The sequence below is a fragment of the Cnephaeus nilssonii genome (genome assembly GCF_951640355.1).
Source record: "Cnephaeus nilssonii genome assembly, chromosome: 19".
Classification (NCBI taxonomy): Eukaryota; Metazoa; Chordata; class Mammalia; order Chiroptera; family Vespertilionidae; genus Cnephaeus; species Cnephaeus nilssonii.
In genome coordinates this window covers 24,856,273-24,878,373 of record NC_137090.1, presented here as the reverse complement: position 1 = coordinate 24,878,373, position 22,101 = coordinate 24,856,273, and the positions used below count along the sequence as shown (strand labels likewise).

The following is a 22,101-nucleotide window of genomic DNA, read 5'->3' as shown; positions in this document are numbered from 1 at the left end:
ACTCACTAGTCCACAGAGCCAAATATCAACAGTACAACGATTGAAATTTCTTTGGAGAGCCAAATTTTTTAAACTTAAACTTCTTCTCACGCCACTTCTTCAAAATAGACTCGCCCTAGGCCGTGGTTATTTTGTGGAAGAGCCACACTCAAGGGGCCAAAGAGCCGCCTGTGGCTCGCGAGCCGCGGTTTGCCGACCACTGCCCTGGGAGGATTACCACACACACGTGTTAGCACTGCACGTTTTATTCTTAATAAAGGAGTGCTAAGAAATCTAAGCGCTAGAAGCCTCTGAGGAAGGGGCATAATGTGGGTCGCTCCAGGAGGGCATAAGTGGCCCCTGGGTGGCCATTCCTGCAGCCAGAAAGGGCCCCGGGCAGCTCACCTCCACAGGGGACAGTCCCCGCTCCCCTCGGGTAGCCCTCAGGTTACCTGTCCCGTCCCCTGGAAATTCCTGACTGTAGAGACCTTCCTCCTTATTACCACTCTCAGTCTCTCCTAGCTTACTGGCACAAGGACCGAAGGACTATGTACGTAATAAAGAGGCAATTACCAGTAAGAGCTCCTGTTCATTCAGGGGGTCCACTCAGCCATTCATTTATGGAGCAAGTGCCACATGCCAGGCACCACCAGGAAGTGGGCATACAGCCTGGACTCATAAGTCGCCGGCCCCTTCCTCCCCCTTCTCTGAGAAGCAGGGAAAGCATGATAGAAGGGGCCACAGAGCCGTTAACTAAGGCAAAGGGCACTGCCTCTCCCTGGAGCCAAAGGGAAAGTGAGTTCACATAGGCACTGACTTAGGGAAAGTCGGCCCCAGGGTGAGAATGGGCGTCAGAAGTGGATGGTACGCGGCAGGGGCTCCTGCACGTGAGTCACACAGGCGAAGAAAGGCCTGCGGGTCCTGAGGTACACAGACAGCAAGCACGGCCAGAGGGGCTTGATGGGATGCCAGCCCACCTCCACGGAGCACCGGGCTGAGAACCTCCTCCGTATCTCAGGTGACCCTCATGAAACCACAAACCTCTTTCTCCTTTGCAAAAACCAAATCACACTCTCCTACCTCCATGTGCTATTTCCCTACATGATGATCCCACCCTCTTCTCTCCACCCAACCATGTCCTTCCCTCTCCCACAACTGTGTTTAAAACAAATCTCCAGGCACTAAAGCAGGGTTTCTCAGCATTCAGGGCCTGATAATCCTCTGTCTTGGTGGTGTGCTGTCTATCGGAAGATGTTTGGCATCATCCTTGGCCTCTACCAAAAAAATGCCAGTAGCACCACCATGCTCAGCTGTGACAACCAACAATGTCTCCAGACACTGCCAATGTCTCCAGGGGGACAAAATCACCCCCGTCTGGGAGCACTGCGCTAGTGGGACGGTCCACAACCCTGGCTGCACATGAGAAACACCTGTGGCGCTTACAAAACTCCCCCTGCCTGGGCCCCACACGCATTCTGATTCTGGTCTAAATGCCATAAGGAAACAAGAATGTCTGTCGCTTTAGAAGTCCTTGATGTTCCTTGAATGTGTTGGCTGGGTCATCCAGAATCTCTCCTGAAGCATAAGCCGTAGCTTCTTTTTTCCCTCTCTCCACAAAGTTCCAAACAGGGCTCCGTGAGGTTCCTCCTATTTTATGCTCATCAGCCCCAATTCAACAGCACATGACAAGGAAGAATTTACAAACTTCCAAGGGAGGCAGAGGGAACAGAATCTAGCCGCCTGACTTGGGTCCTGGTGTCCAAGTTCTGAATGAGACCCCCTTCAGGCTCTCCCTTGGGTGGGAGGAAACTGTCGAGTGGCCAGGGTGCCAGCTACGTATACTCCAGGTTACAGCCGGCGCGAGGCTGGGGGTCAGCAGCAGCAGTAGAAACGCCAGTCCACCAGATGGGAATGCTGCTGGTCTCGTCAAGCTGACGTGACTTGAGAACACATACACGCACGCCCGGCATCAGCTCCTTTCTGAGCCGGGAAGTCTAGGATCTTTCCCCACACCCCCCTTACAATCCCCAAGAGGACCTGGAGAGCTGACTGAGAAAGAAAGGCCTGGCCAGTGTTACCAGATGCAGTCAGGCCTGTGTCCTGCCTCCGCTCCTCCCCACACCTGAGGCTGCCCCCACCGGCCACCTCTTCAGACAAAGACAAAGAGGAATGCAGTGTCAAGGGGAAAGCTGTGGTTATTAATCTCCATCACCTTCCCTAAGAAGTGGAAACACATTCAGCGCTCACTCATTCAGTAACATAGAGCGAGCACCTTCTGCATGATCTAAGTGCCTCGAGAGTGGCCATGCCATCCTTCCTGAGGTTTACACTTGAGTTAGCTCAAAGGTGGGAGGGGCATCCAGGGACCACGCTCCCCCCAAAGACAGCCGAGGCGATTCAAGCTCCCAAGTCAGCTTTCTCACTAAAATTCACTGGCTAGCACGCAAGAATGCAAATGGCCAATGTGGTTACATTACATCCAGTGGATGATTTAGAGGGTTTTTTTTTCCTGAGATTTTACTTGCTTGATCTTCCTTGCCAACAGGATGAGCAAGCCTTAGTGACCGGCTTCAGGTGGCCCTGGCCAGCTTGTTAAACTCTGTCCAGGGCACCGAGGCCTTCCATTCTGAGGTGACCGGCGGGACAGAGATTTTTTTTCCAAGCTTCCTTCCCTCCCTCTGTTGCACACAGACACACACAGCCCGTTGCCTAGAGACCGAACACATTCCTGATGCTTACTCTTCTTTTCATGCTCCAGAAGCTAGAGCGTTGGAAACGGGGCCTCCCGGAAACGTGCGGAGGCAGGGGAGAGTAGGGGAACCCAGAGTGGCATTTCCTCACACAGGCCCGCCCCTCCCCACTGCCCCCTCCCCCTTTCTCCCCAGATTTGAAAGCCCCAGCAGGCTGGCACTGAAGGGCTTCCACAGGGAACAAGGCCCCCTTTGAAAGCTGTGTTTACCCCAACCCAGGGCCGGGGTTGCCATGGCCACGGGCCACCTTGGCAGCCCAGAGCAGGCCTCAGGCCAGGAACTCGCCCTGACCTCCTTCTAGGGGACCCTACTGCCCCCCAACACCCTTTTCCTGAGCCCCCACTGCTGCTAGAAATGCTGATTTTCTTTTTCTTTTTTTATTATGTCCTTTATTTTATTTTATTTTTAAATTTTGTTTATTGAGTTTATTGGGGTGACATTGGTGAATACAATTATATAGGTTTCAGGTGTACAGTTCTACAATCCATCATCTGTAGATTGTATCGCTGGAAATGTTGATTTTCATCAAGTCCTCGGCTGCAAACAGAATCCTGAAGGGAACCAAGGAGGATTACAGCTCCTCCCGGGCAATCCAAGCGGCCCCCCTGAAAAGGGCCAGCGACTTGGCCCGCCTGCTGCCTGTGGGCTGGAGAGAGGTGGCCCCAGCCCAGCTACACCCGCCTCCCGCTGCCCTGCCCCCTTGTCCTCCGACCCCTCCGGCTGCTAACGGCGATGACTTATTTATGTAATTCATTATCGCCTCATCCGGGAGCCAGGCAGGGCCCGTGAGACCTCAGTGGTGGAGGGAGGGCAGGAGGAGCTGTCCTAGGGCTGCCGGCAGCCACCACCCTGTGGCCCAAGGACAAAGGCAGAGGACCAGGAACTTCAACCCTCGCCAGTCCCACATTCCTCCCTTGTCCCTTCCCCAGAAGCCAGAGGGAGCCGAGCCTCTAAATAATTCAGCCCTCAAATTGCTCTGTGGTCAGGAAGGTTCCTTCATTTATTTTTTAACTCTCCAGGCTCTGCAGTTTCACAACGGAAAGTACTTGAATCCCAAACCTGGACCTGGTTTTGGACCCAGAGCCTCCCTCGCTCCTAGCCCAGGACCGAAGTGAAGGAGCCACTAAACTTCTACATGTCTACAGTCATCCGGTTTCAACAAATGGCTGGGCCCCACCCACAGTGGCTAGGAAGCAAGGGGAAGGCGGGGGGGGGGGGGGGGGGGGGAGTCGCAGGCACTCCAGGGGCTCTGTCTGCACCAGGTTGCACCTCTTAGTGCAGGCAGAACTGAATGAATAGAAAGACCCCAGACAGCCTGCTAGACTTGCCTCTGTCAGCAGCCTCCCCCACCTCCAGCCTCCTAGCCTCTCTCAGGCCTCTTCTTGCACCACTACCCACCCCTCTCCAAGCCCTCATGTTCGTTCTAACTCTTATGGGGCCTGGGCACACACAGCCGTCGGGCCCTATAATTGGCCAGCTTTCCCTTTTTATTAATAATCTGATGACTAATTAGTTGATATTTTATTGAGCACTCATTTCATGTAATCCTCATAATAACCCTATGAGGTAGGTACTACAAATACCCGCATTTCACAAGTGAGGAAGCCGAGACTCAAGGAAGTTAAGAAATTTCCCAGGTCATTCACCTAGCAAGTGAAGAACAAGGTCTCAGACCCAGCTGTCTAATTCCAGCCGTAGTCCCCACCTTACACGGACATATGCACATGCTGCGCACACAGAATCTTCCAAGAGCAGAACTAACTAAGCACAGAGAGGTAAAGTGACTTTCCCGTATTCACACAGCCAGCTGGGGCAGCCAGTTGGACAAGGATCAAAGTGCCATAATCAGGGCTAACATCCTTTTCATATCACACAGTTTCAACTACAGAAGCATCCATATGTACCCACGTGACAGCAGACTCTAGGTACTCTCCATTTTGCAACATAATGGTCTAATGGCCTATAAACCTAGCTTGACCACTGGCAATGCTCCATGCTGGTCGAGCCCACCCCCACCCCCCCGCCCGCCCCTTCCTCCCCTCTCTCTCAGGTCCCTGTTCCATGACCTTCCAACAAACAGCTCTCCTGCCTCCACCAAGACTTTTAAATTCTCTCACACAGCATTATAATCTCTCCCATCCCCCTTTAGGGCAGTGCAACCTCCAAGATTCATAACAAGAAACCCCATACCACCAACGCCAGCTCGCGTTTATGCAGCACTTCACAGTTCTCAAAGCTTTCTTGCAGAAAGTATACAAGTGACTCTAGGTAAGCTTGGCACCTCTTTGGGGACTGCCTGCCTGCAGCCCCATTCACAAGGAAGGTTCCCCCAGCCTCGGAGGTGCTGTCCTCCAGGCTACAGCTGATTGGACCAGCGGGAGACAGCTCACACAAATGGGCCAATCAGGTTCTTTCCCCAGGAACTTGAATCAAAGTTCTGCGATCCACTCAGTCTGGGATGAGGCAGGTAGAGCTGGAAGCCGATCACCATGTTATCTGGCACACGTGGACAGAAGCAGGGCACCCTCCGGCTCTAGGCACTTGGGAGGTCAGCCATGTTTCTGCCCTTGATTCTTCCCATTCCCCGGTGGCTCCAAAGAGCTTAAGTTGGTTTCTGTTACTTGCAATCAGTTGAATCTGAAGTAAAAGATGGGCTGGATTATTATCCTCCTTTTATAGATGAGGAAAGAGGCTCACAGAGGTGAAGGGACTATATGAATGTCATATGACAACATGTCATAAAGGAGAGCATAAATCCCTGCTATGTGACTTTCCTTCAGTGCCATCCCATGCCTGCTTCTCCTGGTTAAAGGAAGTGTCAGGTGTTCCCTTCTTATAAGTGTGAAAAGGTGGTAACTGAGGATAAATGATTAGGTCAGACTAAAGCCAGGGACAGAAATACAAAACCCTCTCCATGAAGATAGCTCTTTGCCCGCCCCTCTACATTTCCCAGTCTCCCTTTGCAGTTAGGTTGGAGCCATGTGACTAGTTCTGGCCAATGAAATGAAAATGGAAGTGACGGCTGTCAGTTCCTTGCCAAGACAGCCAAAAGCCAGGGGCTGCCTTCATCTCTCTCTTCCCCTCTTGTGGTAACCGTGAAGGCCCCATATTCCTGATGGTGTGGCTACAGGTGGAGGAGGACAGCCTAACCCACATCAGACCTTCCATGAGTGCAAATTTAATCTAGATTGTGTCAAGGGATGTTAGGATTTGACTACTGACAGCATAGCCTAGCCTCTCCTGACTGAAGCGGACTGATAATTCAACCTGGGCCCTTCAGCACTGGTTTGCAGGATGCTACATTTATTTGTTTAACAAATATTTCTAGAGCACCAATGCCAGATGCTGTGAGGGGTACAGCCAAGAGCGCAGAGTGAAAAAGACCCAGTCCCTCCCCGTAAGAAGCTCCCTATCTGATGACCCCAGGCACCGCTTTAGGACTGAAAGGTACAGCTGCACAGGTGTGAAAGCAGGACCTCCCACCCTGCCACTGGCTGAACTGAGCCTGGAGGGAAGGTGAGCTGCCGGGAGGCAAAGACAGTGTGTCCCAGCGACTCCAGGAGGGCGGCAGCCAAGAGTGAATTCATACCAGGCTTTCACACCCTGGGCTCTACCAGCTCCCCTCCTGCCAGCCTCATGGCCACACACAGTGTTTCCCTTGCCCTGGGCCCAGAACAGAGGAGAGAAGGCATCAAGGAGGAGTCATCCACACAGCAAGTAGCTGTAGAAATAGAAGTAGCAAAAGATACAGCTCAGCTGCCCTCATCTTCCTCTGCAGCAGAAGTCTCCCCTCTGGAAATCACCCCTCCACTTAATTTATTTCAGCCTCAAAAGTCCCCAACAACGGAGCTTTACTCCCCTTACCCCCCGTAGTTAAGGACCAGCCAGAGAAATCATCAGTCTGCCATGAACGGGTGTCCCGCTATTCCCTCCTTTAGGCACAAGAAGTCACCCTGTCCAGGTGTGTGGGCTGTTCACTGTACAAGGTGCCCATCCAAAGGGGTGAATGGCTGGGTCCAGCCTATGCTCTGCTTACCGAGCTCTGTACCCAGGGGAAAGGGTCCCTGGTCCCTTTTAATTCAAACAAAGATGTCTGCTCTGTGCTGTTGCCATAGAAACATTGGAGCTGGAGCTTCCCCATAAGAAGTGAAGTTTGAGGATAGGTGCCTGGGAATTTACTATACTAACCTCTCTACTTTTGTGTATGTTTGAAAATTTTCACAAATAACAGGTTAAATTAAAAAAAAATGAAATGTTACTCGGGTGAGTTATAGGTGGTCCTCTGATAACACTGTCATTTTATTCAATGTTTCATTATAACGTTGATGAGATGCCGGAGAGACTTAACTCTGTCTCAGTTAGCCTACGGTAAGACTGGTCTCGTCATATGCTGTCATGCCACAGTTCCAAGAACCTGTAATGACGTTAAGTGAAGACCTACGGTGCTTTACCCCTTAGCCCTCAGCCTCAGTTCCCACATCTCAAAAGACAATCATCCCTGGCTCACAGGGTTGGCATAAAGGCTCAATTCAATTAAGTGAACTGCTTGACAGAGAGTAAGTTCCCTTACAAATGGGAGCTATTAACAGTAGCTGCTGCAGGAAGGAAATCAAGGCAAAAGGGGGGCACCGGGGCATTGCTGAGAAAAGCAAGCGCTCTGGGAAATGTGTGCCAAGAAGCCAGAGAGAGAGTCTGAAAACACAACCACCCTATTAACGTGCCTTCATGCGGCTTCCAGGGGGCTGGGCAGATGGAGGGAGTTTCCTTGCAACCTCTCCCTCTGAGGCCGACTTTACATTCCTCTGGGGATCCCAGACTCAGTTCAGAATGCAAATTAAGGTCCACAGAAAGGTCACAAAGAGGGGCTCAGAAAAGGGTGTGCTCCCCAGGCTCTGGCAAACTCAGAGCACAGGGTAACTGGTAGGTGGGGTTTGGCGGGCAGGAGGCCCGCCCTCCTAGAAGTGAACCAGAGGTCCCCAAGATGTCCCAGGGGTCAAGCATTAGCACAGGGAGGGCCCAGAGTATGAATAGCCATTCACATCCCTGAAGGTCAAAGCTATTTTTGCATTGTCTAGCTTTAGGTAATAAATTATGTGAATGTCTTCAAAATGATCACTGCTGGGTGTGAGTGTCCCCAGTGGTTTGTTATTAGAAAATGACACTTACAGCCCCTGTTCATTTCCCCTCAAGGCTCATGCCCCGAGCCTCACAAGGATGGAGAGGGCTGGGGTGGCAGTGACAGGGAGCTGGGAACCACTCCCAAAGCCCCTGGAGGGACCTCACCCTTGGCTCCAACCACCAAGGCCCTGTGTGTCCGCCTGGCCTCTGCCCTGGGAGACCAACACAGAGGCTTCTCCTGGTTTCAGTGAAATGCCCTCTCACTCACCCTCTCCTTTCTTTTTTCTTTTCCAGGATGAAAGCTAATAGGATGGTTCCTTCTCTTATTAAGTCGACTCATGAGAAAAATGTGAGAAGTCCCGTGGTTCAGCATCACCCAAGTTCCCAATCCTCTCTCTGTTGAACACAGCCTCTCCGTGGCTCATCCCCATACCCACTTCACAGAAAGGCAGGAACAGAAAGTCCACTAAGGAAGCCCGTCCTTCACCTTCCCTTTCATGCCTCAAGAATGCCCCGTGCTGGGCAGCTTCCTAAGCTTCTAAAGCCGTCACAGCTGAGGGCTGAGTTGGGCTTTAAAGACAGGCTTTGCAAATAAAACGTGATAGGAGAGGGAAGAGACACGTGGCCCTTCAGTCCGCAGATGGCGCAATCCCTCGCAGCAGATAGTAAAAATCCACCCAGGAAACGTCCTTCTCTGTCCCTGCTGGCTCTCCTCAGCTCTGTCCCAAACTTAGAAACAGCTGTTTCCCTATAACTCCAAAAAAAGCTCTCATATGCTCCGTCTCCTCATTCTTTCCAACACTGTGATCTGTACACTTAATCTACCTCCAGGCTCAGCTTATGCCTCCTCCCTCAGCTTGTCAAGTAAGAAGGGGAACAGTCATAGAAGCAGCAGCACAACACGACAACGTTAGAAAGCCCTCTCATAAACTCCCTGTACGGACTCAGCAGTCTGACTCCCTGAGTTTGGATCCCGGCTCCCCAACTCACTGGCTGTGTGGCCTTTGGGCAAGCTGACTTAACTCTCTGCGTCCTGGTGTCCTCATATGTAAGGTGGTGATAATCTATATCCATAGGGTTGAGTAAATAAATTAGTCCCCTTAAAATGCTCCAGAAAGGTAAGCACCTAATAAATGTTAGCTATTACTAGACCATCACAATCCTGTGCATGGCGAGTGATTATTACCAGCTTTATTTAACTGATGTGTTCAATCGCCACTTCTTAGTGTGCGTATAATAGCAGATTAACCTCAAGAAAAGTACAAATTAAGAAGTTAAGTAACCTGTTCAGAATGACACAGGCCACACGTGTCCGAGCTAAGACGGAATCTCTGGTCTTGAACTCCACGTTGCGCGCGCACATAAATAAACACACACACACACACACACACACACACACACACACACATTTCACACTCGGGCATGGAAACTTGAGAAGTCCCGTGGTTCAGCATCAAAAACAGATTTCCATTCTGTAACCCCCCCGAGAGTGGCAGTATCTCAAGAGAGTGTTGCAGGATTTGCTAAATAAAATTAATTTCCATTTGTTTTCAGATTTTTAAAAAAACACACACAAAAAACAGACCACAGTGGCCATACAGAAGAGGGTGCCGCCCCGTCCAACGTGTCAAAAGACCCCACAAGGCTGAGGATCGCACTGGCAGGGCTCCCTCGGGAGGCTCCAAGGCTGTCAGCGATTTGCAAAAAGGTCAGTGCAAATCATTAGGGAACACATTGTGCAGGCATGGCCTGAGACATGTGGACTTCTGCCAAGCCCATATTTTTTTAAAACATGCACTGTCTTCACCCTTGATAAATAGCAGCCAGGCTACAGAAATATTTCCATTATACCCGAAAGCCAGCGGGCCTCCACAACTCACTGAAGTGGACGCTTCCAATTTGAGAAGAACTCCTCAGTAAAAACATCTAAAGACACCCCGCCCTCTCCCACCGAGGTAACCAACCTGGCCCTTACGAAAGTTCTAAACACTAGTAGCTGATATTTGTGGAAACAAATGGTTTGGTGAACGTACGGCCTCATGCCCACGTTTTAATTATATCTAATAAGTGGATTAAGCCCATCTTCTTGCTCTATTATGAACATTCATTAGAAGATTTCAGCCCTGGCTGGGTATCTCAGTTGGTTACAGCATCGTCCTGTTATGTCAAGGTTGCAAGTTTGATCCCTGGTCAGAGCACATACAAGAATCAACCAATGAATGCATAAATAAGTGGAACAACAAATTGATCTCTTTCTCTCTCTCTCTCTCTCCTTTCCTCTCTCTAAAAATTAACCAATCAATAATTAAAAAAAAAAAGATTTCTACATAAACACTTTCATAAATGCTCTTCTTATATTTCAAGACTGTGATGAAATCACCTCATGGCCATGCCAGAGAGAACCAGGAATAAAAAGAGTCTAGCATTGATCAATCAAAGGACTTGCATGCATGCATATAAGCCTAACCAGTGGTCACGGACAACAGGGGGGTGGGGACATGCGTGGGGAGGGGTTTGGGATGGGAATGGGGGGATGAGGACAAATATGTGATACCTTAATCAATAAAGAAAATTAAAAAAAAAAAAGAATCTAGCATTGTAGCCCTGGCTCTACCACTCACTAGCCACATGACTGTGTGAAATAACAACAACAGTAATAATAATAAAACAATGATAATAACAGCAGCAGTACCTAACTTTTATTGAGAACTTACAAACATTGTGCTCAGGGCTTTGTAAGTATTGGATCCTCATTAGCAACCATTAGGGACTATTACTCGCATTGCCCGGATCAGGAAGCTCAGGCTCAGAGAAATTGAGTAACTGCCCCCAGAACACTGCGACGACTAGCAGAGGCTAGATTCAGACACAGGAGTCTGACTTGAGGTTCTTAGCCACATACCATAGGTCTTTTCGAGGTGCTTACCAACCTAGGGCTCAGGACCACAAATTCTGCTAGGAGACATCTGGATGTTCTTCGAAATCCTTTCTGGCTTTAAAATTCAATGATTCTCTCTTTTAGAAATAAATTGAATTTATGGCTGTGAGAAATAAAATACAGTGATGCTCTAGCACTGCTAAGGTGGAATGAAACATCTGTGTATGCCTCGCCCAGATGCAGTCGGCGGGGAGGGGGAAACTGCTGATTTTCTAGGATAATGATGCCCTGTGAAACAACCAGACTGGCCCCAAACCATCTCGTGAAAAATGACAGCTTGAGGCTCTTAGAGGATGCACCGACTTGCAAAAAGTCTGCAAGTTCTCAACTATCATCAGCTCTCAAATCTTAATTTGACCTTTTTTTTTTTTCTTTAAGAAAAGTCAAATGCAGGAAAATTCTGCACAGTGGGGGGTGAGTGTAGGCCTTGTGGCATACTTAACACTCTGCTTGCCTCTGGGTCCCCACCTGCTCATGGAAAACCCACCTCATCCAGGTAGTCTGTGCTTTATGGCTTCCCTATGTCCTCCTAGCCCGTGGCTCAGGAGCCCTGTAATTGCACAGGGCTTTGTCCTATGCACACTAGCTGATATCTTCATACACTCCCTCCCTCACCACCCAGCCCAGTCTCCGGACACACACTCAGTGGGCTGCCTTCCCCGACTCCATCTCTGATTTATCTTCTTGCTCTCCCTGCTCAGCACAGGAGTTTCCTGCCCACCCACCTTGCCACTAGCTGATACAGCCAATGGTGAAACTCTCTCCCAGCTCACACCCCTCTCACCCTCCCCAGTTCACTCTCTCAGCTCCTGGTACAGCCTGAAACCGAAACTAATCTCAGATCTGAACAAAGTGACATCATTTCCTACGCCTGATCATCCTACATAACCAGAGAATCTTCTCCTCAAAAGAGTTCCAAATCCAGCTTGCTGGTCACCCAAAGGAACAGACTTCTGTAGGTGACCCCTTGAATCTAATGCTTCCTTTTCTTAAATATATTTTGATTGATTTCAGAGAGGAAGGGAGAGGGAGAGAGAGATAGAAACATCAATTAGGAGAACCATCAATCGGCTGCCTCCTGCACGCCCCACACTGGGGATCGAGCTCAAAACCAGGGCATGTGCCCTGACTGGGAATCGAACCATGATATCCTGGGCTCGGAGGTCGATGCTCAACCACTGAGCCATGCCAGCTGGGCAAATGCTTCCTTAATGAATAGGGGATGACAGGGTTAGAGGAGGAAGCAAGAGTTCAGGCCATAGTGTTTTCTGCTGCTGCTTCTGTTCAATTTGCACAAGTGGATTTAAATTCACCGTAGGAACTGCAGTTCACCACCTGGTATTTTAAACTCATTGTCCAGCATCAGTTCATATTTGGCTCATTCTTAATAAGATTCTCTTCTCTGACAAGCCTTGTTCTCCTTGGCGATCTCTATAGCCACCTTGCTGAGTGCAGCTTAGATTGCTATACCACATGCTTTTCCTAAATTTGAAAAATGCGGCCTTTACTTCTGTGCAAGGAACAACAACAAAAAAACTAAAACACACAAATAAAGCAAGTCAATATAAATGAGCATGTCATCCCATGATGATCTTTCAAAGAATTGTACATTTTTGGACAAGATCTTAAGCTGTGTTTTGTAGATTACCCCTGCTCCCAGCACAATTTTGGGTGCCTTTCTCTGTGGCTGGGGGGGGGGGGGGGGGGGGCATATTATATAATGATAATACTTGGGGCTTCAGCAAAACAGAATTGGAAGGGTAAATGTATTTATTGGCCCAACAAGTGGAGGGTAAAAGAGCAATAGCTTTCGCATTGTCTGCTACTTACCCTTCATTCAACAAAGGTTACTGGGGGCCCCATACGTATGCCTGAAGCTCTCTTCCAGGTGCTGGGCCAGCAGGGTGAGTAAGATGACCTGCTGGCTCCAGCGGGGCATACCATTCCCAGGAACAACTGAGTAGGAGCTGATGCTTTCTCTAGTTTCAACAGCCAGACAGCGGTCAATGCTTACAGGTTTTCTGCAGACCTCTTCGCAAAGCTTGGCTGGGCTCCAGGGCTGCGGGGCACGCCCAGGAAGCAAGCCCTCTGACCAGGATCAGTGCAGGGCAACCCCCTCCCCGTGTTGGTAGAGATGGTTTGTGTCTTGGCTCACTAATGAATGGGTGAGCTGGTCAATGCTACTGGGCATTCTTGAGTCACTTCAACGGTAAAATGAAGAGTGAGGCCCGATATCAGCAACCTTCTAGCTCAAAACTTCCAGCTCCTTTGACCCTCCTATCCCTAAGCTGACACAGACCTCCTGGGGCCTCTATTTCATCTTCCTGTCTCCAGGTGAAACCTCTTAAACCACAAAGACCAATGGAACTGGTTCCCAAGACCTTCGGGGGAGGCCCTTCCCCTCTGCTCCTATGAGTCACTTGTTCTCACACCCTCTCTGGACCGTTGTCCTCGAACCTTCCTTGAATCCTTCCTCCGCAGCTTGGATTCATTTGCCTCTGGTTCTGCTTCTAAGTACGCAAACAAGAGTGAATCACTGTGTTCTGAGCAGTAACTCTTACGAGACTTCTATTTCTTCTTCAGTGAGTTCACTGCACGCATTGCAGGCGGTGACTATTAAAAACCACAAAGACATCAAGGGAGCCAACCACACTCCCCAGTCCCTGCCTGAGCCTGGCAAAGGTGTTGCAGGATCCAGAAAATGTGCCCTTCAGTTCCACTCCCAGTTCACAGAGCAGAAGAAGAAGAAGAAAGTCACTGCTCCGTGGCCAGATCAGAAGCCCCAGAAATAGCAGCCGCCTTGACCCTCAGTCAGCTAGAGGGCCCCTCGTCCAGGAAGCCTTCCCTGCCCCCACTCCTCCTCTAGATGGTGAATCACCCTTCTTCAGTGCTCTGCCTCATCGCAGCATTTGCAATGGCAGCTGGAGTTCCAGGCCAATGTGTTTGTCTCCCCTACTAGACTGTAAGCATCCTGCAGGCAGGGACCATGTCTCAGGGAACCTCTGTACTCAGGGACAGGCTCTAGTAGAGTGTCTGGCACTTGGCCAGGGATTCTCAGCAGACTGTGCTCGCCGGAACCCTCCAGACACGTTCCAATGATGGTTCCAATGACCCTGGAACATCGGCAGTCCTTCAGGCAGAGCACAAAACCCCTCCAATTTCCCCCTAACCCTTCACCCTCCAGGTCAGTAGGGGTCTCTCTAAGAATTTCTCTAAGGATCTAAACTCTATAGCATGGGCCTCTTAGGTTCAAATCCTGGCTCTCTTACTTTCTAACCATGCGATCTTGGGCAAGTTATTTAACCTCTGTATGTCTCCATGTCTTCGCTGAAGAATAGAGCTAGCCCAGCTGGAGTGGCTCAGTGGTCGAGCATCGACCTATGAACCAGGAGGTCACGATTCGATTCCCCACCAGGGCACATGCCTGGATTGCAGGCTTGATCCCCAGTGGCAGGAGGGGGGGGGGGGGTGCAGGAGGCAGCCGATTAAAGATACTCTCTCATCATTAATGTTTCTATCTCTCCCTCTCCCTTCCTCTCTGAAATCAGTTAAAAAAAGAGAGATAATATCTCATAGGATCGTGTGAGGATTAAATGAGCTGATCCCTGAGAAGCATTTGGAACAGGGTCTGACCCACAGCAAGTGCTCAGTGAGTGTTGGAATGGTCATTTCCCAAGCTTCTTACTTCACAGAACCCCCCTAACCCTACGGCTTCCACTCTTCTCTATATATTGCCACACACACACACACACACACACACACACACACACACACACACACTAGACTCTCTTCCTCCAGGACAAAGGTTAGCATTAACATAAAAAGTCATTCGCCCTTCCTCATTGATTATGATCCTCCCCACCCCACCTCCATCAGCTTATATGACAAATTCTCCAAAGAAAAGGGAGAAAAGTTGGTTCCACAGCAGGACTACAAATGCTGAGACGTTCTGTCCCCAACTGCGCTTCTCTATCCCTCACCCTTGACATTCCAGGCTCCCCAGCTCCCCACTGTGCGGTCCCTTCTGCTCATAATTTAAGGGCCTCACCCCACCCATCCCACCCCTCTAAAAGCCAGCCTCCGCCTCTATAGTTTTTACCAAAGATTTGCCTTAACAATAAAAAACCTCAGGACATTAGCACCATGTGCAGAAATAATAGTAATAGTGTCTACTCTAAAAATGTTTACTCTTGGTTGCCAGATGGGAGGGAATTTGATGGTCTGGGTGAAAAAGGTGAAAGGATTAAGGAATACAAATTGGCAGTTATAAACTAGTACAGCATAGGAAATACAGTCAATATTATTTTTGAGAACCGTATATGGTGTCAGGTGGGTGCAAGACTTATTGGGGGGATCACTTTATAAGTTATACAGATGTCTAATCACTATGTTGTACCTAAAATTAATATAATATTCTATCTCAACTGTAATTGAAAAACAGATACAATTTTTTAAAAAAAGAATACTTACTCTTTATCTGTATACATGTTAGATCTCCTTTAACTCTTTTTTAGAGCTGAGAAACTGAGGCACCTACAGAGTCATAGAGAAGATGGAGAGCTGAGCTTCTGACTAGGATGTGTAACTTCAGATCCTCTACTCTAAGCCACTAAGCCAGGTGGAAATGGGCACAGAGTGGCCGGATTGCCTCCTGGGGGTGGAGGTTAGACCCATGGAGCTGGGCCTTTTTATCCCACCGTAAATGACACTTGGTGCCACCATAACGAAGGTGAAATGGTCAGATTTTATGAAAAGGGAGTTTGTTTACAGGCATTGTTATCGTATTTGCGATTACGCCCTGTTTTAAAGATAACAGCAATGGCTGCATTGTGAGGAGCCCATATATTGCTCTGACACATCAGAGGAACTTACTGGGAGGCTGGAAGCAGAGGGGATCAGGTACTTACTGAGTCAGCCAACACAAACGCACCAACTTGTGGCAGCCAGGGCAGCAGCAGACAGAAAAGTCCTGGCCACTGAGGAATGTGAACCTTTAGTCACTGCCACAGGACCCTTACCTCCCACCAGGACAACTTCCAAGTCACAAGGCAGGGACTGCTGGATCACAGCATCTCCAAGGCCCTCTATGGCTCTTACTTCCCGTAAGTGTCAGAGCCCACAAAACAGAGGCAGTGCCTCCTCCAGGCCACCTCGTGCAGTCAGAGGTGATCCCTGTCTGAGTGCCAGCTTCCTGCCTCCAAGGCTCTAGAATACTCCTGCCTGTGTTGCTCATTGCCAGGATGGGACTAATCCACCAGGGAGAGTAAATGCAGGGAGCTCTGAAGGAAGAAACAAGTGTGAGTGCTGCTACGCCCATCACTGTGCTCGCTGTTTCAACAAAGAGAAGTCCCTATGAGCTACCGCTGCCTGGGGGCACTGGAGCCGAAGAAGGGCTTCTCAATACCAAGGCCAAGAAGTTGTAGATGACAGACACTCCCAAAGGCTCTTCCCAGATCCCCAGCAAGTGTGGAAGCCACTAACACCTGAGCAGCACCAGGGCACCGTGAGCTTTGGCTGAGAAACGAAAGACAGGCCAGGCCTCCTCGGGGATGCACTGGGGATGGGCACAGCCATCTTCCCCAACTCCCACATGCCGTTTACAGTCCAGAGGGACCTCAGGAACCTACCACACGTAGGCCCTGGTCTTGGACAACTCTACCCCGGGCCTCCTCAAGAGGAGGAGCATCTTTCACATGGAAACTTTCCACCGAAGCACCTTCTCCCACCTCAACCCCATTTCCCTGAGAATGAGCTGGGGCTCCTCAAGCACAGTTGAAACACCAGCATCCCCATCCCTTAGCATCCCATACTCACCTCTAATCTAATTGCCCTGTGGCCCCGGCCCAGTCCCCAGAGCCTACCCACCACATAGACAGCAAAACCAGCCCCTGGAGAAGGGCCCCCATCTGTCCCGTGCTCTGGCTAGCTGTAAGGGAGCTAGAATCTGGCCCAGAGTTTACAGGTTTCCATGGCCCCAACCCCAAAGTGGCATCAGAAGGTCATGAGAAAAGACCACCTGCCAGGTCTACTCTTCACAACCCAGGGTTATTCACTGACCGGCCACAAAGGAGGGAACTGTTCGGATGGCCTAGGCTAGACCACAGACTCTAGATCAGGGATCTTCATAGGGTCCCAGTTCTAACGGGCATAATAGCCCTCTGGTATTGCATACAGGATGTGTCCCTGCACATGTGCATGCTGTTGTGGGTGGAAGGGCGGGAAGGAGTTAGAAGTTTTATCTGATTCTCAAAGGGCCCATGATCCCAACATCCGGCCCCAAGCTCCTCCCTATCATCATCCCTAGGCCATCCTAGCTAGCTATCCGAGGTCTCTCTCCTAGTCAAGGAGGTACCCAGGCCTGGGGCACCACTCCTGTTCTCTCGTCTCCTGCTCCTTCCAGCTGCAAAAAGGGGACAGGGGGGTTTCAAACCAGGTTTCTCTCTCCATCCCAGAGATGCCACTCTCCATTCAAATTGAGGTCCCAACAGCATAGAGAGAGCCCAATTTAATCCCACAGGAGCCAATCTCCTGAGATGACTTCCTCCATGAGGGAGTGCCTGGGGTCCCTCCCCTTCTTTCCGCACACCTAGCTAACTCTGCCCAGGCTATAAAGACGAGCATGCTTGGCAAAGAAAAGAAATGAATGACCAGAAAATCTTCCTGAGTCCTTTCTCTTGGGCCAGGTGGTCCAGGGTGTGGCAGGATAACCAACAGGAAGGCTTGTTCCCTGCACCCCATCACCCAGCACCGTTGGTGATGTTCCTGCCTGGGGGTCAGGTGGGGGATGCGATGGATGGCCTTCCTGTATCCTGTATCCCCTCTACTACACCTTATTTCTAAACGCCCTGTCATTCCCCTCACACTCCACTCTCACCCAAAAAAAAAGGAGGAAAGAAAAATCTAAAACCCCTCTTCCCCCTAAAACAAACTCCTCTCCTGGAATTTCACTTCAGTATCCATTTCTTGGAGCTAAAACTTCTTTTAAGGGGAAAAGAAATGGGCAAGCCATTCCTAGGTGTAAGGCATCCATGCCAGGAGAACCTGAAGAGGAAAGAATGAATTGAGGCAAACACCAACCCCCCGAGCTCAGAGCCTGGGACACAGAGCCCGGGGCGGGGGAGCAGGGGCGGGGACAGTGCTTTCTGAACTTTGCCTGGCCTGGACGCCGGAGATGCAGCTCCCCGGGGACCGGGTGGGACCAGACCGGGCTGAGGCGACCTGTGACCTCGGCGGGGGCAGGGACTGAACCTCCCCTCCTCCTGGAAGGAGCTCTGCCCCCAGCAGGCGCCCCGGCCAGCCGTCACCAACCTGCCGGCGCCCCCAGCCCGGGGCGACGCGGGGAGGGGCGCACACACAAAAGGGGGAGCGGCCGTGGAAGGGACTCCGGGCGGCGCCTGCTGGGGGAGGCCTCGCTGCCCTCCCGGCGCCGCCCGCCCGCCCGCCCGCCCGCGCCCGCCCCCTCCTCGCGCGCCCCGCTCCCGGTCCCCCGATGCCCGCGCGCCCCGCGCGCCCGCGGCCGCGAACGAGGTGGGGGCTCGGGAGGGAAGCGAGGCCGAGACCTGCCGCACGCGGCGGAGCGGCGAGGGCTCCGGGGAAGCCGCGGCGGCAACACGGGGAATCAAACTCGCGCCGGCCCGGCCCTCCCGGCGGTGCCTCGGCGATCGCGATCGGTGCCCGGGAAGGTGGGGCCGCCGGGCCGGGGCCGGGGCCGGGATGGCGCAAAGGGGCGGCCAGCGACGGCCGCGCCCGGGGACGAAAGGGAGGTCTTACCGAGCAGCCGCCACGCGCGTCCGCGCCCCGCGGGCCGGTGGGGCCGGCGGGCTGGGGGAGGGGCGGCGATCCCGCGGCGGCGGCGGCGGCGGCGGCGGCGCGGCTGGGGCGCGGGAGGCGGAGAAAGCGAGGCGAGGCCAGCTTCCTAGCGGCGGGCGGCGAGAAATGCAGCTGTCCTTGCGCGCCCGCCGGCGGGGCCGCAAGTGGGGCCGCGCGGGGAGGAGCGGGGCTGCGGGTGGGGCGGGGGCCCGGCGGCGGAGCCCCCAGACCCTCTCCGACGCCCGCTCCCTTTCTAGAGAGCAGGGCCGCGGGAATGGGCGTGCAGCAGGGGAGCCACGCGGGGGCGGGGGCGGGGGGGTCGCCGGGTGAAGATCAGGAAATCCTCGCCTTGCCCTCTGCCCTCGCACCAGCCGCGGCGACTCCCGGGCTGTCGGGCAGGATGGCCTGAGCAAGGAGCCTCGGGATCCGGGATCCGGGCGAAGCTGGTGCGGGGCGTCCTGCCTCCCCAGGCTCGGGGAGAGGCGCCGGGAAGGCGCATCCGGGAGAGGATGGGGCGGGGAGACCCGAGACCTCAGCTCCGAGGGGAACCGAAGAGCAGGGTTGCCCCCGAGAAGGTTCGGAATGTGGACCCACGTCTGGGGCCTGGGACAGCTGAGGTGTGGGGGCGGGACGGCCCCCTGGGAGTTAGGGCTCAGGAAAGCAAACAAAATAAAATGCCGAGGTCAGAGGAGATGGTGGAAGGAGGTTAGGAAATCAATTATTACCCACTCACACCATCAGCTACCACCTGCCATCTCCCCATCTCCTCCTCAACATCCCTGGCCATTTCAGGGGTTTCTGAGACCTGCCAAGGTTTCCCACAGAACTTGTTCGATAAATGGGAAACCAACTTTGGCTAGTATGTTTCCATGTGGTTTGGTTTCAAACTCCACTTTGGGGGTTGGTGGGGTGGGGCAGGTGGTGATCACCAAGCACCTGGTGGGAAGAGGAGCTACCTAGGGGATCTGAGGAGGGTGAAGGCCAGAATGCAGTTCCAGCTCTGCCCTCTGACCATTTGCAAATGGTCTGTGCCCTCCTGGACACGCCTGCCTTAGAGACCCACTTACCAATCTGGCCCAGACCCCAAGGAGGATCCCCTGTCCCCTCCACCTTTGCGGCCTTACAGTCCCCAAGCACCGCTGAGCTGAGAGAAATCAACGTTCATCAGAGACATCTGATGGTAAAAACCACAAACCAAAGCGCCCAGCCACCAATGTGTTTCCCTCATTTGCATGTCAAGGGAAACTTTCTTAAGCAAATTGGGAACCTGAGAGGGCGAGGAACCTCAGAACCGTACCCTCCTTAGGGAGACCCCACAAGAGGCTAGTATGTTGAGTGGAGTTCCCGGGCGGGTCCCAGACCCCTCTGGGCATCTCCTCTCTCACATCCCTTCTCCCCATGCTCCTTCACTCGAAACCCCAGGAGGCGATCCCATCAACCCCAGGTTAAAGATTTTTAATCTAGAGGAACTGGCCCACGCCTCCATGCTGACTCCTGGCTGCTGTCCTGAAACTGTGACTGAGAGCCCAGGGTTTGTCCTGCCTGCTGGTCGTCTAGATTACGTTATCACGTGTGTTACCTTACACTTGCCCACAGTGCAGTTCATCTGCCACTTTTCCGCTTACGTGCATGATCTTCCCGGTCACCTTGGCATTTCCGGGGCCAGGGAAAGGCATCTGCAAACATGGAGACGTCCCTGTCTGTACTCCACTCTGCGTGCTCATAAAAGCAGTTAGTGTTTATTAATGTAGTTACCAAACGCAACCAGTCACTCCAATGGACGCTCCTCCTTGAAGATCTCTTCTTTTCAGAGCTGTCTTCCTAGAAGTTCTCTTCAGACCCTTTTCCGGCCTTTCAGACCCCTGGGTAACCTCCCTAACTCCCACCACCGCCTCGGCCTCAGAGCCGAAAGTTCTCCAGGGTCCCTGGCCCGACCGCCCTCCTGCGTGCCAGCCCCTCAGGCACAGCTGCCTACAGAGGCTCTCCACCTGCAGGTCCTCAGACCCCTCACTGCAAAGACTGAAAGGGAACTCCAGCCCACAGCCCTTTCCCTCCCAAGCCCGCTCCTCAGCCTCTGGCTTAGCAGCTGGAAACCTTAGTCCTCATGTCCCTTTCCCTTAGTTCTATTGGTTACCAAGTTCTAGGTGTTCCTCCTTCACTCCTCGAACAATGGTTAACAGATGGTGCACGAGAGCATGTGCCTGAAGCTTAAGAACCAACCACATTGCCCCAGCCCCCAGGTGACCTCCTCCTCCCCTCCTCCAACACAAAAGGCAGTTTAACGAGGCCCAAGGTGGAAAAGAAAGTGGTGTGAACATCCAGACAGGGTAACCCCATTCCTTTCTCCAATCTCACCGAATTGACCGAGAAACTCAGAGGAAACTTTGGAAAACATTGGTGCTATGACTTGTGGGTTTTGAAAGAAAACATGGGTGAAGGTGGAAGTAGTGGCCCCCCAAAAAATGAGTAAATGACCCCCTTTTGGGACAATAACTAGATGGATGCCAGTAGGATTGCCAATCTCAATCCCACTTTAGAGAAGGCTCTCTGGAACCCTCACCCTTTCCCAGAGAGCCAGCGCCAATGTCACGCCTGCGGCACTTTCCATGGGCCTGTCTGCTCTTGCACAACAAACTGCCCTCTTGCAGTCCCTCTGTCCATCCTGCCAGCCTGTCTGTGCAGCACGTGGTGTGGTGGCTGGTCTCTGTGTTCCGGGGAGGTAGGGCTGTCTTCTGCCTCAGCGCCTGAACCTCCCAGCCCACGGCCTGGCAGGCCCACGAGTGAGTCAATATTTGCCAAAGGGCTGACTTCTGACAGGTGGGCGAGATGTGCCTGGCTTGTCCTCAGAAACCACGTGTCTTCCCTGCCCTGGTGATCGTTTGTGAGGCTCCCGGGGTCCTGCCCTCTGTACAGAGGCCGCCCGCTATTCCTGTACAAGGTGGTGAGGTGGAGAGTAGGCATAGATACATGGAATTCCAAGTAACCATTAAACTTGCTTTCAAAGTATATTTAATGCCTATAAAAATGTTACGATGTTATGAGGAAGGGAGGCTACAAACCAGTACATAGGCAATATGAGCCAATTTATTTTTATTTAGTTATAAACAGAAGAAAATATGCCAACATGTTAACAATTGTTAGATGAGGGTTTTTATAGATAATTTTTATTTTGTTATTAGTATTTTCCCAGATATTTTTTCAAATTTCCTCCATTGGACATACATTCCTTTAAATCAAGCATGTCAAACTCAAAGGCTGACACGGGCCAAATGAGGCATGCAGCCCACGGGCTGCGAGTTTGACATGCTTGCTTTAAATGGTGTGTATATATATGTGCCTATATTTAGCCTTCAAGATCTATATCAGGGGTCCTCAAACTTTTTAAACAGGGGGCCAGTTCACTGTCCCTCAGACCGTTGGAGGGCCGGACTATAGTTTTAAAAAAAACCTATGAACAAATTCCTATGCACACTGCACATATCTTATTTTGAAGTAAAAAAACAAACA

The 22,101-nt window shown here is 51.7% G+C and overlaps 1 protein-coding gene across 3 annotated transcripts in view; it reads right to left on the bottom strand.

The window, feature by feature from the left end:
• CUEDC1 (CUE domain containing 1) overlaps window positions 1–19,045 on the bottom strand; it is a 76,430-nt gene extending 57,385 nt beyond the window's left edge. For 2 of the 3 annotated variants that reach the window (XR_013815018.1, XM_079797047.1), the window contains exon 1: window positions 18,556–19,045. The gene's annotated coding sequence lies outside the window, so the exon portion shown is untranslated. The remainder of the gene's footprint in view (window positions 1–18,555) is intronic. The other variant, XM_079797048.1, reaches the window with a different exon arrangement.
• Between the last annotated feature and the right edge of the window lie 3,056 nt (window positions 19,046–22,101).